This window comes from Pleurodeles waltl, chromosome 7, assembly GCF_031143425.1.
Source record: "Pleurodeles waltl isolate 20211129_DDA chromosome 7, aPleWal1.hap1.20221129, whole genome shotgun sequence".
In the NCBI taxonomy this organism is placed as follows: Eukaryota; Metazoa; Chordata; class Amphibia; order Caudata; family Salamandridae; genus Pleurodeles; species Pleurodeles waltl.
The window spans coordinates 235676188-235691761 of record NC_090446.1 but is presented as its reverse complement, the minus strand read 5'-3'; positions in this window follow the sequence as shown (position 1 = coordinate 235691761).

Here is a 15574-nt window from a genome sequence, read left to right as displayed (position 1 = left end):
CTCTTATTAAATAGCCACTGGGAGAGAAAGAAATATCACTGTTACTTAAGCAACATATCTTATTATACCACTTAGGAATCCATGAGAGGAAAGTTTTTGAAAATCTACCTGACTCAGTTGCACTGTGTTAGGGCTGTGAGCACTTAGGAACCCCCGGCCCTGGGCAAACTCAGTGCAAGGATTACATAATCATTTGGGAGGTGTTAAGGTGGGGTTATTAATGGTTATGAAATAATGAGAAGTTTCAGTTTGAACATTGTATGCTGATGAGTTAAGACATTGGCTATGAGTAACTTGTATGGTGTCTTCTTTTGCATGTTCCCGGGTTGGGGAGGATGCAACACCTTTGATATACAAAGCAGAAATGGGGGAAGCACAACCTGATATATATTTATTAACATAGAAGAAGAAATTAGAAGAGCATTTTGGAAGAAAACTAAGGGGGTCATTCCGAGTCTGGCGGTCTTGAAACCGCCAGACTCAGGGTGGCTATTGGACTGCCATGGTAGTGGTGGTCCGATCGACCATATTCTGACCGAGGCTCAACTGCTGCGATCAAACTGCTGACACCGCCAAGCTGCAGTCAGCCTGCAGCCTGGCGGTCCTGGTGGTTGTTATCCGCCAGGGTAGCACTGAAAGCATCGCTGCCCTCCGGATTATGAGTCCCATTCCACCAGCCTTTCCATGGCGGTTTACACCGTTGTGGAAAAGCTGGCGGAATGGGGGTGCAGGGGCCGCCATGCATAGCCCCATCGAGCATTTCACTGCATGAATTACGAGCAGTGAAATGTGCGACGGGTGCTACTGCACCCGCTGCACTGCCGCATTGGTGCATTTCGATTCCGAGCCGGCATAAATGGTAAGGCCCTCTTCACGGCAGGGCCGGCAGGCGGAAACACTGTTTTCACCCACCATCCCTGCGGTGAATTTGGAATAGGGCCGGTGGTGTCCTGGCGGCAAAAGCGGTCAGATGGCGGGTTGAGTTTGCTAAATGTAGTTGTAGGAAAGCACAGATTTTTCAGCAAATTGCAAGCAAAAATGAAAAACGCACCAATTATTTAGCTGTATTAATGAGGATATATACTACTTTTTGGTTTAGTTCTCTTGTGACTCCCTTATTAGAGCCCAGTTAGTAAGAGGCACTAACTAGATTCAGGAGAAAGGTTTATCTTGCAGTCCCAATTCAGAACATGTTATTGCCAAGTGTATTGAGCATATGGCTGAATGTGTTAAGGAAATCATTAATCTCAAATAAAACTATGAATGAAATTAAAAATGAGTGAAAGTTTAAAGAAGTAAAAGATTCTCAAGTCAGTCAACTGAGTATAAACAGAAACAACAAAATTAAAATGTTTCAGATGTGGTAACTCACTTGGTAAACAGTCCTAACTGTCCTGACAATGGGACAACCTGCGCAAAGTGTACAAGGAAGGACAGAGTATGTAGGTATGAGGAGATGAAAAATGCCAACCTCATTAAGATGGTAGAGGAAGAAAATTTTAACTGGTATTTGAAGTTAATGATGGGTATAGGGATGTGAGGTACTCTAAAAATAGAGTTGGATTATAACCCCTTATCTGGATATACTGATTCATGTTCAAAAGTTACATTGATAAACAAATGTTCCAACATTTGTTTGCTGAAAGAAAATATCTTAACCTTTCTGAAAATCAACCCCTCTAGTGCAAAAATGAGTCTTTAGAAGGAATAGTTAAATGTTCCTGACATTCAAAGGTAGACACACTGTTGTGAAAGCATAGTAAATGTGGCTCCATTATACTTGATTGGAGACACCAAAAAGTGCTGGGACTGAAATTGAATCATAACAACATTGATCAAGTTCTGTTAATTGACAGATCATTTATAGGCATGAATGTATGCAAAGTCTTGCCCAAACTCTTCTCTGATCAGATAGGAGTTCTTGAAGATTCCAGCATAAAATCAAATTAAAAGTCAATGTCACACCCATGCACGCAAAGCTCATCCTATTCCCTTATTAATGAATGAATATGTCTTTTTGTGAAGAGCTTAGCAAACTAATCGGTCAAGGTATTATATAACCAATAAATATCTCAGAGCGGTTTACCCATATAGGGATTATCAACAAGGCAAAGAAAGAAGATCCAATTTTTTATTGAGTTGAGACATCCCAATGCCAATATCGGGGTTGACAAGTTTCCCTTACCCAGATTCAATGAAATGCTGAGTATGATAGAGAAAGCTAATTGTTTCAGCATCATTGACTTATCCTTTTTCTACTACATCTTTTATTTTTAACTTTGGATCATATAGATTCTGCAGGGGGCTATCTGCAGTTGCCTCTGTGGAAATATAATAATAATAATAATGCAGCATCTACTTATAGAGTCACATAGGCCCTCGTTACAACCCTGGTAGGGGCGTTGATTACGAGTCCCCTACCGCCAACCTTTTCCCGGTGGTTTGAACCACCAGGAAAAGGCTGGCGGTACGGGGAGTCGCGGGCTCCCTGACAGGGCCCCTGACAGCTTTTCACTATCTGTTATGCAGACAGTGAAAAGTGCGACGGGTGCAACTGCACCCGTCGCACGGCCACAACACCGCCGGCTCCTGTGTTGCGGCTGAGATCCCCGCTGGGCCGGTGAGTGGAAACTAGGTTTCCTCCCGCCGGCCCAGTGGGGATCTCCAAATGGCCGGGCCAGGGGTACAGCCGCATTGGCATCCGCCAAGGTCGTAATGAGGGCCATAATGTCATGGAATTCCAAGATGATATCCTAAGTTATGGAATATCTGAAACAGAGCCCAATGACATCCTGTGTAGAGTTTCTGAAATTCTCTTTAAAGTAGGTTTCACAAACTGAAAAAGTGGCATATCACAGATGGCGGGTAGACTCCACAGAATATCTAGGACACACCATTTGTAAAGGTGTTTTCAAAACAAAGCTCAATTTAATAGAGGCAGTAAAAGAAGCCTCACACCACAGTATTAAAGATGAGCTGAGAGTGTTTCATGGACTTTTGGAATACATGTCCAGGCTAAACAATTTTTGATGAACTTTCTCCCCTTAGATCTCTGCTTAAAAAGGAAGTTCAGTTTTCTTAAGACCCAGCCTGCCATTCTGCCTTTGACAGTATTAAAGCTGCAATTACAGCAGCCCCCACATTTGGTTGCAAGAATGTGCTACCCCAGACACTAGCACAAATAAAGCAGAGGCTACACTTTCCTGGATAGATGACCAGGAAGTATTGGTAGCATTTGCTTCACACAAATAAAGAGATTTTGAAGGCAAGTACTCCAGGGCTGAGAGAGAAGTATTAGCCTGTGTAATTATGTTTGTCTATTTCTCTTTCACCTCCTCCACTGTCTTATTTAGTCCTTTCAAGGTTAAATTGCCTTCCTTCATTTATCTTCAAGTTATGATTCAATCTTTAGATGTATCGTTTCACATCATTTAAGGGGGAAGATGTGTTATAATGGTTATTAATTATTAGCTTAACACATCTTTACCTCTACTTGCCTCTTATCATCTATTAGTACACTCACTATCAACCTTTGAATTTCCATTCCAGTTTCTACTATGATGGCATCATGGTCCACAGTAAGACACATGATTTACTAATACAATTACTCACATGTTTTACTAATACAGTTCTCCAACTAAGGCAAGGCTAAACTACTGAGGCTAGACAGATGCAAGCTCAAAGTGTGAAGTTTGAACCATTTCGTTTTTGGCACCTGAAGTACACTCTTTGTTTGTTGGTGTTTTGACAGAATATCAACTTTTAAATGTCATGGGACATAGATATTGTATCAAAAATATTGTTACTACCAAAATATTATGGGACAGAATATCGTAGCTAAGAATATGTTTTTTGTTTGGTATATATTTTTGTTACAAGAATGTAGTTGTTTTTAATATTCCTAGGTATACTTGTACAACAATATTTTTAATTAGTTTAATGTTTTAGTTAATATTTACATTTTTTGTGTTAGTATTGTTAGTATAATTGTTTTTTTGAAAATGTTTGTAAGTGTTTTATTAATTTATTTCTTAATTTAATATATAATGGAACAGCGGGCTGTTGGGTTTCAATGGGAATATGGAGGGGAGTAACCTACATTTTAATTACATTAAATTTAATATAATTCATTTTGTAATGTACATTTAATTATTTAGGGGGTCATTCTTACTTTGTAACCCCGTCAGAACACCGCACCGCGGTCGAAAGACCGCTGCAGTGATTCTGAGATTTGCCCTGGGCTGGCGGGCGGCCGCCAAAAGGCCGCCCGCCAGCCCAGGGCAAATCAACCTTCCCACGAGGACGCCGGCTCAGAATTGAGCCGGCGTAGTAGGAAGGTGCGACGGGTGCAGTGGCACCCGTCGCGTATTTCAGTGTCTGCATAGCAGACACTGAAATACTTTGCGGGGCCCTCTTACGGGGGCCCCTGCAGTGCCCATGCCATTGCCATGGGCACTGCAGGGGCCCCCAGGGGCCCCGCGGCACCCCCTACCGCCATCCTGTTCATGGCGGGTTTCCCGCCATGAACAGGATGGCGGTAGGGGGTGTCTGAATCCCCATGGCGGCGGAGCGCGCTCCGCCGCCATGGAGGATTCAGAAGGGCAGCGGTAAACCGGCGGGTGACCGCCGGTTTACCCTTTCTGACCGCGGCTGAACCGCCGCGGTCCGAATGCCCTTCGGAGCACCGCCAGCCTGTCGGCGGGGCTCCCGTGGCCGGTGACCCTGGCGGTCACCGGCCGCCAGGGTCAGAATGAGGCCCTTAATGTATTAATATATAAATAAATGTATTCACTGTTGTATTATCAGTTTTGTATTTTTCAATTGAATTTGCTGATTTCAATGTATATTCAAATTTTAATATTAAGTTATATTTTAGTAGTGGGTTGCTGGGTTTGTTGTGGAATTGGGTGGAAAGTTAATTTAATGAAAATGAATGTAATTTTAATGTTGATTTATTGTTATTGTTCATTAAATATTTACTTGATTATGTATTATGTAAATTATTTAATTTTATAATTGCTGTTTAATTTATTTACTTTACTGTGTGGTTTACTTTTTATAAACATGGTAAAAGGGTGGAAAAGTGTTAGTTGTATGTGTGTATATTCACTTTTTTTATATAATTGATTAACGGATAATTATGGACATTTTGTTGTTGTAGTTATTATGTTAATTGTTTGACTGAAATTCATAATTAATATAATGGTGTTTTTCTTGCTAACATTGTAGTTGAAATTATTTTTCTTTTTGATTTTTTTGAAGAAAGGGAAGTGAGTTATGTAATTTCATTACTTTTGAATTTGTGTTTAAAATATTTTTGTTAAATAATATATTATGTATATTTCTGTGGAATGTACTGTTCTTTTATTAGTTATTAAAATATTTCTGCTGTTATGGAACCAGTTTGAAGAAGTTCCTTCACTTTATGTATCCCTCTTCCCCCAGACTTCAGAGCAGAAACTGTTTGTTTTCATGTAATAAGCGGCAGTTGAAAAGGATGATGGGCGTCTCTGCTGTGTGGAACCCACAACACAAGTGCGAAGAAAAGTGAAGCATTCCCAACAGATGCTTTTTAGATTTTTGGAGAAGCACCTTCGTGGAACAAAATGAATGGGGTGTAATCCTGCATTTTAAAGGAGACTGTGGTTTCCAGAATCTATGGGCCTGATTCTAACTTTGGAGGACGGTGTTAAACCGTCCCAAAAGTGGCAGATATACCACCTACCGTATTACGAGTCCATTATATCCTATGGAACTCGTAATACGGTAGGTGGTATATCCGCCACTTTTGGGACGGTTTAACACCATCCTCCAAAGTTAGAATCAGGCCCTATGTATTCTCCATCTACTCTGAGAGTGTTCCCGAAAGAAATAAGTGACAGTATATTGCAAAAGGTAACATGCACATCTAAAGGAATCCCTGTCTCCTTCTTCCCACAGTTCAGAGCTTGTTGCTGCATAATTACCACTGCAATGTTAGCAACACATATTGGTAGTCTGGAAATATACCTCTAACTTGAATTTATTATAAAATACTTGCACCGCCACTCCAAAATGGATTCAACTGACTGTCATACAGTCCACATTCTACACAAGCATATACTACCATCTACTTACCTATATAGCAGCGCTACTGAAGGACAGAGGACATAGTAAGGGATCCGGCAACATAATATTTATGCAGAATTTGAAAGGTGAGGCTAGTAGGTCACTCGCCCAGTGTAGAAACCCGGGAAAAGGCCTGCTCTTCAAATGCAGTAAAAACATAGGCGGTCGTTATGAACATAGGCGGTCCGGACCGCCATGCCTCTGGAGGCGGAAATTACCGCCACCAGCATGGCAGTCTGAACCACCATATTATGTTCATGGCGTGACCGCCACATGCCAAACTCCGCCACCGCCAGGCTACCGCTGCCAGGCAGCCTGACGATGGCGGAGTTCCTTATTCGACAGGACAGCGCTGCAAGCAGCTCTGCCTGCCGGATAAACCACAAACAAACCAGGCTCCTAGAATGGCAGCCTTCTTGTGCCCCAGGGGTACGCTCCTGTGTGCTTCAGTCCCCCGGGGGCACCAATGAGTGGCACGCTTTGTGTAAGCTGGTTTTCCTCAACCCACTCGGGCGGCGGTTCACCCTCCACTGCGACACAAGTGCTCTTCATGGATTTTTAAAAATAAATTAAAAGCCCTCCATCTGTGCTCCCAAAAAGGCAATGAAGCGCTCCTCCTATGCCTCTAGGGTTCCCTTGGAAAGCGCTTTAAGCAGGAAGCGTAACACTATAGCACAAGAGCCTTCCTCGCACTTTGGGCAGTAGCACGGCTGGGGAACAAGGGCTACAGCACCCAGCCCCAGGTGACTGCAGTGAGCCCAGGGCCAGGCCAGCGCAAGGGTTTGCTGTCAGTGGCAGTTCCTCCTAGTGACACAGCAGGTCACCACAGCAGCAGCAGTCCAAGGCGGTTTCTGATGAGTTGCTCTGGCAGAATTCTGTGTCCAGTTCCAAGTATGTTTCTTGAGTCAAGTGTCTCTTATTTTCTTGGGGAAAACCCCCTGTACTCAGTTTTGCAAAGGTTTAATAAATAGGGGGAGAGGAGTTTCCAACTAGTTACAACTGGTTCTAGGAGTGTCCCCTCTCTCCTCCAGCTCAGATGCAAGTATGCCCCGCCTTTTCTTCTCTCAGCCCAGGAAGATCACTCAAAATGTAGATGCACCTCTGTGACACCTCCACCTTCCCTGTGTATAGGCTGTCTGAAAAGGATGCACAAAGCCCAACTGTCACTCTGCCCAGACATGGATTGGAGTAAAGCTGCAAAACTCCATCAGTCATAAGCACAGAGAAATGCTCACTTTCTAGAAGTGGCATTTCTATAGTGATAATAAAAAATCCATCTACACCAGTAAGCAATATTTCTCACTACCATTACAACCATACCAAACATGCCTACGCTACCCCTCATTAATCAGACAATGTCCCCTAGACATAAGGCAGGGCATTTCCAATACAATCCTGTGAGAGGGCAGCATTCACAGCAATGAGAGACCAATTAGGCAGGTTGTCACTATCAGGACAGACCACGCAACCAGGCACATGTTCTGCTGCTACATACATAGCACCCCACCCAGAGGGCTAGCTATGGCCTACCTTAGGGGTGACATAAATGCAGTAAAAAGAAAGTTCTGGGTCTGGCAAGTAATTTTAGATGCCAGGTCACTGTGGAAGAAAACTGCGCATGCAGGCCCTGCGCTAGCAGGCGTGAGATGGTTTGAGAGGCTACTTCCGTGGGTCATGCAAGCAGTTTCCCATGCCCACTGGCAATATTTAATTTACAGGCCCCGGGTATAGGGATACCACTGTACAAGGGACTTACAGGTAAATTAAATGTGGCAATTACTTACAAGCCAATCATACCAACTTTAGAAGGGAGAGCACCGCACTTTAGCACTGATCAGCAGTTGTAAAGTACTCAAAGTCCTAGAGTGAACAACAAAAGTTCAGCAACCTTTGACCCTGCTTGCAGGTAGGTCGCTCCCCGCTCCGCCTTCAGGCGCCACCTCCGTGCCCATCCCCCCTTTGCTTTTTCCCCGCTGCTGCGTCCCGTGCGGCCGCTCCCACCTCCCCCCTCCTTCTCCCACCATTTTCTCATTCCCTTTCCCGACGCTGCGTCCCTTGCGGGCCCTCCCGCCTCCGTCCTGCTTCTCTCACCGTTTTCTCATTCCCTTTCCCGCCGCTGCGTCCCTTGCGGTCCCTCCCATCCCCCCTCCTTCTCTCACCGTTTTCTCATTCCCTTTCCCGCCGCTGCGTCCCTTGAAGACCCTCCCCCCTCCCCCCTCCTTCTCTCACCGTTTTCTTGTTCCCTTTCCCGCCGCTGCGTCCCTTGTGGCCCCAGCCCTCCCATGGGACAAGCCCTTCTGCCTCCCAGCTGCCACTCCCACCCTCACCTCCTGTTATGGCAGCCACGGCGCAGCCGTGCCGCTGGCGCGCCAAAGGCGCACCAAAGGCAAGCCCGTCTGCGCCCTTCTGCCCCTGGACCGCGCCCAGTGCCACCTCCCCTGGTCCGCGAGACCCCTGCACCTCCAGATGCCGCTACACGGCCGACCAACTTAACGCCCTCAATCCCGTGCGCATCACAGCATGCTCCCAGCCCTCACCAAGGAACACCCACGGACCCTTCGCATGCCGCACCTGCAGATTCACCTGCGACATAACAACAAAACCAACAAAGACTGAAACTAACCACCTCCACTGCATACTCCTCAACACCCTCTCTGCACGCAAGCATGCCATCGAGCTCTGGGACCTGCTCGACTCCACCAACCCAGACGTAGCCTTCTTGACCGAAACCTGGTGGAACGACTCCTAGGTGCCCGACATCGCAATAGCCATCCCGGACAGCTACAAGATCATCCGTAGGGACCGCAACAAAGGAATCGGAGGAGGCATAGCCATTGCCCACAAATCCTCCCTCAAGGTCGACACTCCCACTGACGACTCCCTCAAGACCACCGAACACCAACACTTCCGCATCCACACCAACCCCAACACCACTCTCAGAGGAACGCTCATCTACAGACCCCCCAGACCATGAGCACCATTCAGCGAATCCCTTGCCGACCTCACCAGCACCCACGCACTCACCTCAACGGATTACATCCTCTTCGGGGACCTAAATTTCCACCTGGAGAACAACAACGACACCAACTCCACTGTTCTGATCGACAACCTCACCAATCACGGCCTCAGACAACTCGTCAACACACCAACCCACATTGCCGGCCTCACGCTTGATCCCATCTTCTCCTCAAGCGCCCACGTCACCTTCAACCATACCACCGTACTCCACTGGACCGACCACCACTGCATCCACTTCACCCACAAGAAACATACCGAGCACTATCGCACCCAACAACCACCCCGCCGATGCTGGAACAAAGTTACGGAAGACCAGCTTACCAACGCCCTCGCTCAGAACTCACCCCCCGACTTCACCGACCCAGACACCGCCGCCCACAACCTCACCCTGTGGATCAACGACTGCGCCAACACCCTTGCGCCACTCAAAAAAACCACCCACAACCAAGCCAGAAGAAAAGCCACCTGGTTCACCGACGAGCTCCTAAACTCCAAACGCCTACTCACACCACTATAAAACACACATCAACATTACCCACAACCCTTTACAAATACAAATCATTGCCACCAGACACACCCAGTCACACCACCCAACACCCACACACTTACACACATCACACAAAACCTATGGCCCCACAAAAGCACCCCGTATCACAGATGAAGAGTTGCGGGTCATGGTGAAGGAAATAGTCAGGGTAGAGCCACAGCTGTTTGGAACACAGGTACAGTAGATATCCTTGCAAGGAAGATGGAGCTATGGCCGAGAATCGTGGACAGGGTGAATGCCGTGGGACAGCATCCAAGACAAGGGAAGGCATCAGGAAGAGGTACAATGACCTACGGGGGAAGATGTGTTCTGTGGCAGCAAGGCACCAGCTTGCTATACAGAGGACTGGCGGTGGACCCTCACCTCCTCCCGCACAGCACACAGCTTGGGAGAAACAAGTCTTGGCATTACTGCATCCTAAGGGACTTGCTGGATTTGCCGGAGGATTGGACACTGGTAAGTCAACATTAAACACTTATCACCACATACCTGCATGCCACACACCCCCTCACCCTCACTCCCATCACTCCACTCCATCCCACACACTTCACCTACACATATGACTAACTCCAATGCCCAGCCCTGAATGCCATACCAATGCATGGAAACCCCTCCCGGTCCTGCATGGACACCCATCACCAAAGCATGCACAGCATAGGGGAACTAACAATCCCACAATACATCACCATACACAACCAAAGGCGGCAGGGCAAAAGCAACCATAGAAGGGAAGATAGGGATATACAGTCACAGGCATGAGGCATAATACATGACTTACATCCCCACAGGTGCCCCAGCCAATCTCAGTGGAGTGGAGGTGCCAAGGCTATCCAGTCCCCCAACAGAAGATGCCCCCAGTAATGACAGTAACTCTGGACTCCAGGATCTGGATCAACAACCTGGCCTACTAGGGACCACTGGACAGTTGTTCACCCCAGCCCACTCACAGTCCACCACAGAGCCTCCCTCATCATTTAACAACACCACAGCACCCACCCAGCATACCCACACCTCTGTCCCCAGGACACGCCAATCAGCAGTGTGCCCACCTGTACAGGGACCCCAGTCCACACCTCTCACCCAAGACAATCAGGGACCTGGGGTCAGTGGCAGTGGGCACACCATTCAGTAGACAAGGACACAGGGCAACAGGGACACCAGGAGGATCGCATGCGCCAGGGGGAGGACAGGCCCAGGAAACCGACTCTCAAGGAGGCTCTCACCAATGCCTTGGGTGCCTACCAACAATCCCAGGATACAATGGGCCAGATCCTGAACAACATGCAGGAGAACAAGCAACTGCAGAAGGAACACCATTGGGAGATCAGGGAGGACTTGCAGGCCCTCAATACCACCATGATCTCCATAGCAGGGGTGCTGGCAGACATGGCCACCATCATGAGGGAATGGATTGCAGAGCAGTGGGCCCCTTCCACTAGCCAGTCTAATGACCAGCCCTCCACTTCTGCTGCAGCTAGTGGACAGGATGCCCCGCCACAGGACCCACAGGCAACCGGCACCCCTCCCCCTGCAGAAGGTGAACCACCCCACAAACGTTCCCTGTGAACCAGACAGAAGCCAAAGATACTTGCCAAGACCAAGACCACTGCCAGGAAATGAGACTCTCCTGATTGTCCCCCTTGTGTCCCACCCTGTCACCTTGTACACTTTGAACTGCCATTGCTCCCCTTTCTAGGGCCCCTTTGACACTGGACCTATGCTACAAGCTGACTGGAACAATACCCTGGACTTTCCTCCACCATCACCCAATTCCATTGCACTTTACCCTAAATTTTATAGCACTACAAAGAAACACCCTTGAACACAATTTGAGTAGCACTGTTATATGTGTCTTAAATGTGCATTTGAGGGAACAGTCACCTCGCGTGCAAATGATCGGAACACTGTGATAGCTAACAAATAAGAACCTGGAACTGTCTGCAGTGATCACATTCAAACAATGTTGTCATATTACCAACATCCGGAAAATGAGAAGCCATAGGTGACAGTAAGTTGAGATGCAAAGGAAGTGAATGCCATCATGCCACAGGCACCGAGATAAATCAATAGTCAGAGTAATGTTCAGTTCCACTATCTCGCCTGTTTGTCATTGGAAGTATTGTCGTATAACTGATGTTCTGTTATCCTCATTCTCTGCCTCCTCATCTTACTGTCTTGAGGGTCCACTGCTGCCAGAGGGTTATCTCCAGTCCCCTCCTCCTGCAGAAAAGGCACATGTCATCTGAGGGCCAGGTTGTGCAACTGGAAGCCCTTTGCGGGTGAGTAGCACCGGGATCCACCTGTCAGATGAAGGCACCTGAACCTGGCCTTCAGGAGGCCAAATGTCCACTCGAATATTCTTCTGGTTCGTCCATGTGCCTCATTATGACGGTCCTCAGCCCCTATCCTGGCATTCCACACAGGGGTCAGCAGCCACAATAGGTTTGGGTAGCCAGAGTTACACAATCCTATGGGGAGAACACCTGAAGGCATATAATGACATACAGTGGGTGGGGGATCTGGCTCACCTATTAGCCACAACCTGTGCCTTTGTAGTAGGGCCACCACATTTGGGATGCTGCTATTCCTCAGGACAAAGGCGTCATGCACCGACCTAGGATATTTGGCAGTCACGTGGGAGATGTACTGGTCCTGAACATCTGTTCATTCTGGTGGGGGGGACTAACGCAATATGTGTACCGTCAATCACACCAATTATATTGAGATGTGGCCCATTGCATAGAATCCTGCCTTTACAGTGGACAAATCTTCCACCTGGGGGAAAGCAATGTAGCAGCACAGGTGTTTCACCAGGGTAGACAAGACCCTTGCCTGCACAATAGAAAACATTGGCTGTGACATTCCAGCTGCCAAGCCCACTGTCACATGGAAAGAACCACCTGCCAGAAAATGGAGCACTGATAGCATTTGCACAAGAGGGGGGATCCCAGTGGGAAGACGGATAGCTGATATCAGGTCAGGCTCCAATTGGGCACATAGCTCTGTGATTGTGGCCCTTACCAGTCTATAGGTGAGGATTATGTGCTTGTCCTCCAGTGTAGTCAAGTCCACAAGGAGTCTGTGCACAGGGGTTCATCTTCTCCTCTCATTCATCAGCGGCGGTAGGTATCTAAGGGACACAAGAGTGAGTAGGCTGTCACAATTTGAACAATGTAACCACAACCTCAGTGTACATGTTGCATTTATGTGAGGGGAAAGTGGGATTGACAGGTATGTGCAAATCTAGGCAGTGACGCAGTAAAGGTTAATCTGATGGTTGTACATCAACAGACATGGCGACTGCCTTTCCTTTATGTAGGGACAGGTGGAAGCGAGGTAACTCCGCCGATGTTGGGTGTCGTGGCGGAAGGCGGTCTTGCACCACCGTGCAATTCCTCATTAGATAATATGGGGCTCTATGGAGTACAGTCGCCAATGGGGATCTGCGCCAGCATTTATGGTGTACACCACAGTGGATGTGACTGCCATTTTCTATCTGATTCCTCACTTGTTTCCTGACCTTCAACAGGAGAACACCTACACTGCGTGTGCTGCTGTGACCTGTTTCTGGAACCTACCATGGCCCGTGTGACCGGGGAAAGGGCCCCTGCCTTCACTTTGGAGGAGTTGGAGCGATTGGCGGAAGGGGTCCTACCCCAGTACGGACTGCTGTATGGGCCTTAAGACCAACAGGTGTGGGAAGGATGCATGGAGATGTGGGTGCAAGCATCGTGTCATGGGGTGGGGTGAAGCCATCTGGTAGTGTACATGGTGTGCGCCGGCCGATGTGTGTGCCAATGGTGAAGGAAACGGGATTGGTGGGCCATATCTGTGACAGGCTGGATTGTATGTGTAATGGTGTCCTCCCGTCCGTATCGCATCTGCAGGTCAGTGCCCATCATAAGAAGGGATTATGGCGTGCCATCACCAAGGACTTGCCGACCCTAGGGTCCTATGTCAGACGGAGCACACACTGTCGGAATCGGTGGGAGGACCTGAGACGCTGGGCACAGAAAACTGTGGAGGCCCAGCTGGGGATGGCCTCCCAACGAGGAAGTGGTGCCCGTCGGAACCTGACCCACCTGATGGCTCGCATACCGGGGGTGGCCCACCCAGAGCTGGATGGGCACTTGAGGGCATCACAGGAGCCACAAGGGGGTGAGTACAGTGGGCATTACTACAATAATTGGCAGGTGGCATGGGATCCGGGTGGTGGGTGTCAGTTAGTGGGTGCCTCTTAATGCCAGGCCAGACATTGCAGTGTGATCCATCTCCAGGGTAATGATTGAAAGGGAAAACAAGGTAACCTAGCTAGGTTGCATTTCATGTCAGACAAGGCTTAGTGGGTCACAGGAGGCGTGCAGTTGGTGGTGTTTGGCCCTCATCTTGCTGTGGCAGCTAGCCAAATCAATGACAGTGCAATGCATAATGCTCAATGCTGATCCCTGTGTGTGACTGTGTTGTGTATGACAACAGTGGAATTGGTGCAGTAATTTACCCAGTGTTCTCTTTCCCTCTCCCCTCTTTTATCTTCTGTCATCCTGTCCATGTGTGCATTAGCATCATCTGGCGGAGGAGCAGGGACACTGGTGACAGAGGGAGCTGCATCCCACAGGACCCAGGAAGCAGAGTCCATGGATGCCGAGGGAACCAGTGGAAGGGAGGGCGAGGGGAACACCACGGTGAAGACAGGAGGTGACAACGTACACTTAGATACCTCCTCCGATGGAAGCTCCCTGGTGGTGGCGTACACCTCGGTGCCCACCCAAGCAGCAGGTACTCCTGCCACCCTGTACCAGCACACCCTCCCAGTTGCCCCTCAACTAGTTGCCCGTGCCTGCTCACCCAGGAGGGTGGGCATCTCCTTCACCCCAGGCACCTCAGTGAGCCCTGCTGCCCTGAGTGAGGAGGCTATTGACCTCCTGAGATCAATCCCTGTGGGGCAATTAACCATTGTGAAATCATACAGGGGCTGGCATCCCAGATGCAGCAATGCAATGCATTCCTGGGGGGCATCCACTGTGGATTGGTGGCCCAACAGAGATCGATTCAGGTTCTAGCCTCCTCTCTGATGGCAGTCATTGTCCCTGTCCCTACCGTCCCACCTCCAACTAGCACTTCCCAGTCTCCTCATCCCCAACCCATCCCATGCACACATGCAGATGAGCATGCACACAAGACAGCACACAAGAGTAGCACAGTCAAACACAGGCACCACACTTCAACACAGAAGCACTCAACAAACCCCAGACAGTTGCGGACACAACCACATTCACTGCCTCCACTGTCTGCCCCTCCTCCTCCACCTCCCTCACAGTCACATCCACACTCACACCTGCATGCACTGCTTCAACATCTACCACCAGCATCACCACACCAAGCAGCACACACACCTCACTTGCAGACACCTCCACAACATCTTTCCATGCATCCCCTGTGTCCTCTCCAACCCTGTCTGTCCCCTCTCCTCCTAAAGGTTACAAACGCAAGCACTCAAATACCCAACAGCCGTCCACCTCACATCAGCACTCTCCTCATGCACCTGCACCCAAGTCCAGCAGACGTACTCCTCCAACAACCACTCTCCACTCCCATCCCAACTTGACCTCTTCCCAACCCCTACCCCTCCCCACCTGCCCTGCCTGCAAGAGCAGGGTCCAAACGACCCATCCCAGCACCTCAGCCAAACAGTCCACGCGGACAGTGGAGGTACCTCCTAGTCATAGAGACAAGACAGGGATGGTTCTCAATCCACCAACCCGGAAGGGTAAGGATCCCATAGTCCCTGTCATGAAGGGGAAGAAGCCCTTGTCTCCTGCCACGAAGAGAAAGGAGGGCGCACCTCCTGCCATGAAGGGGAAGAAGCCCTTGACTCCTGCCATGAAGGGGAAGAAGGCCTTG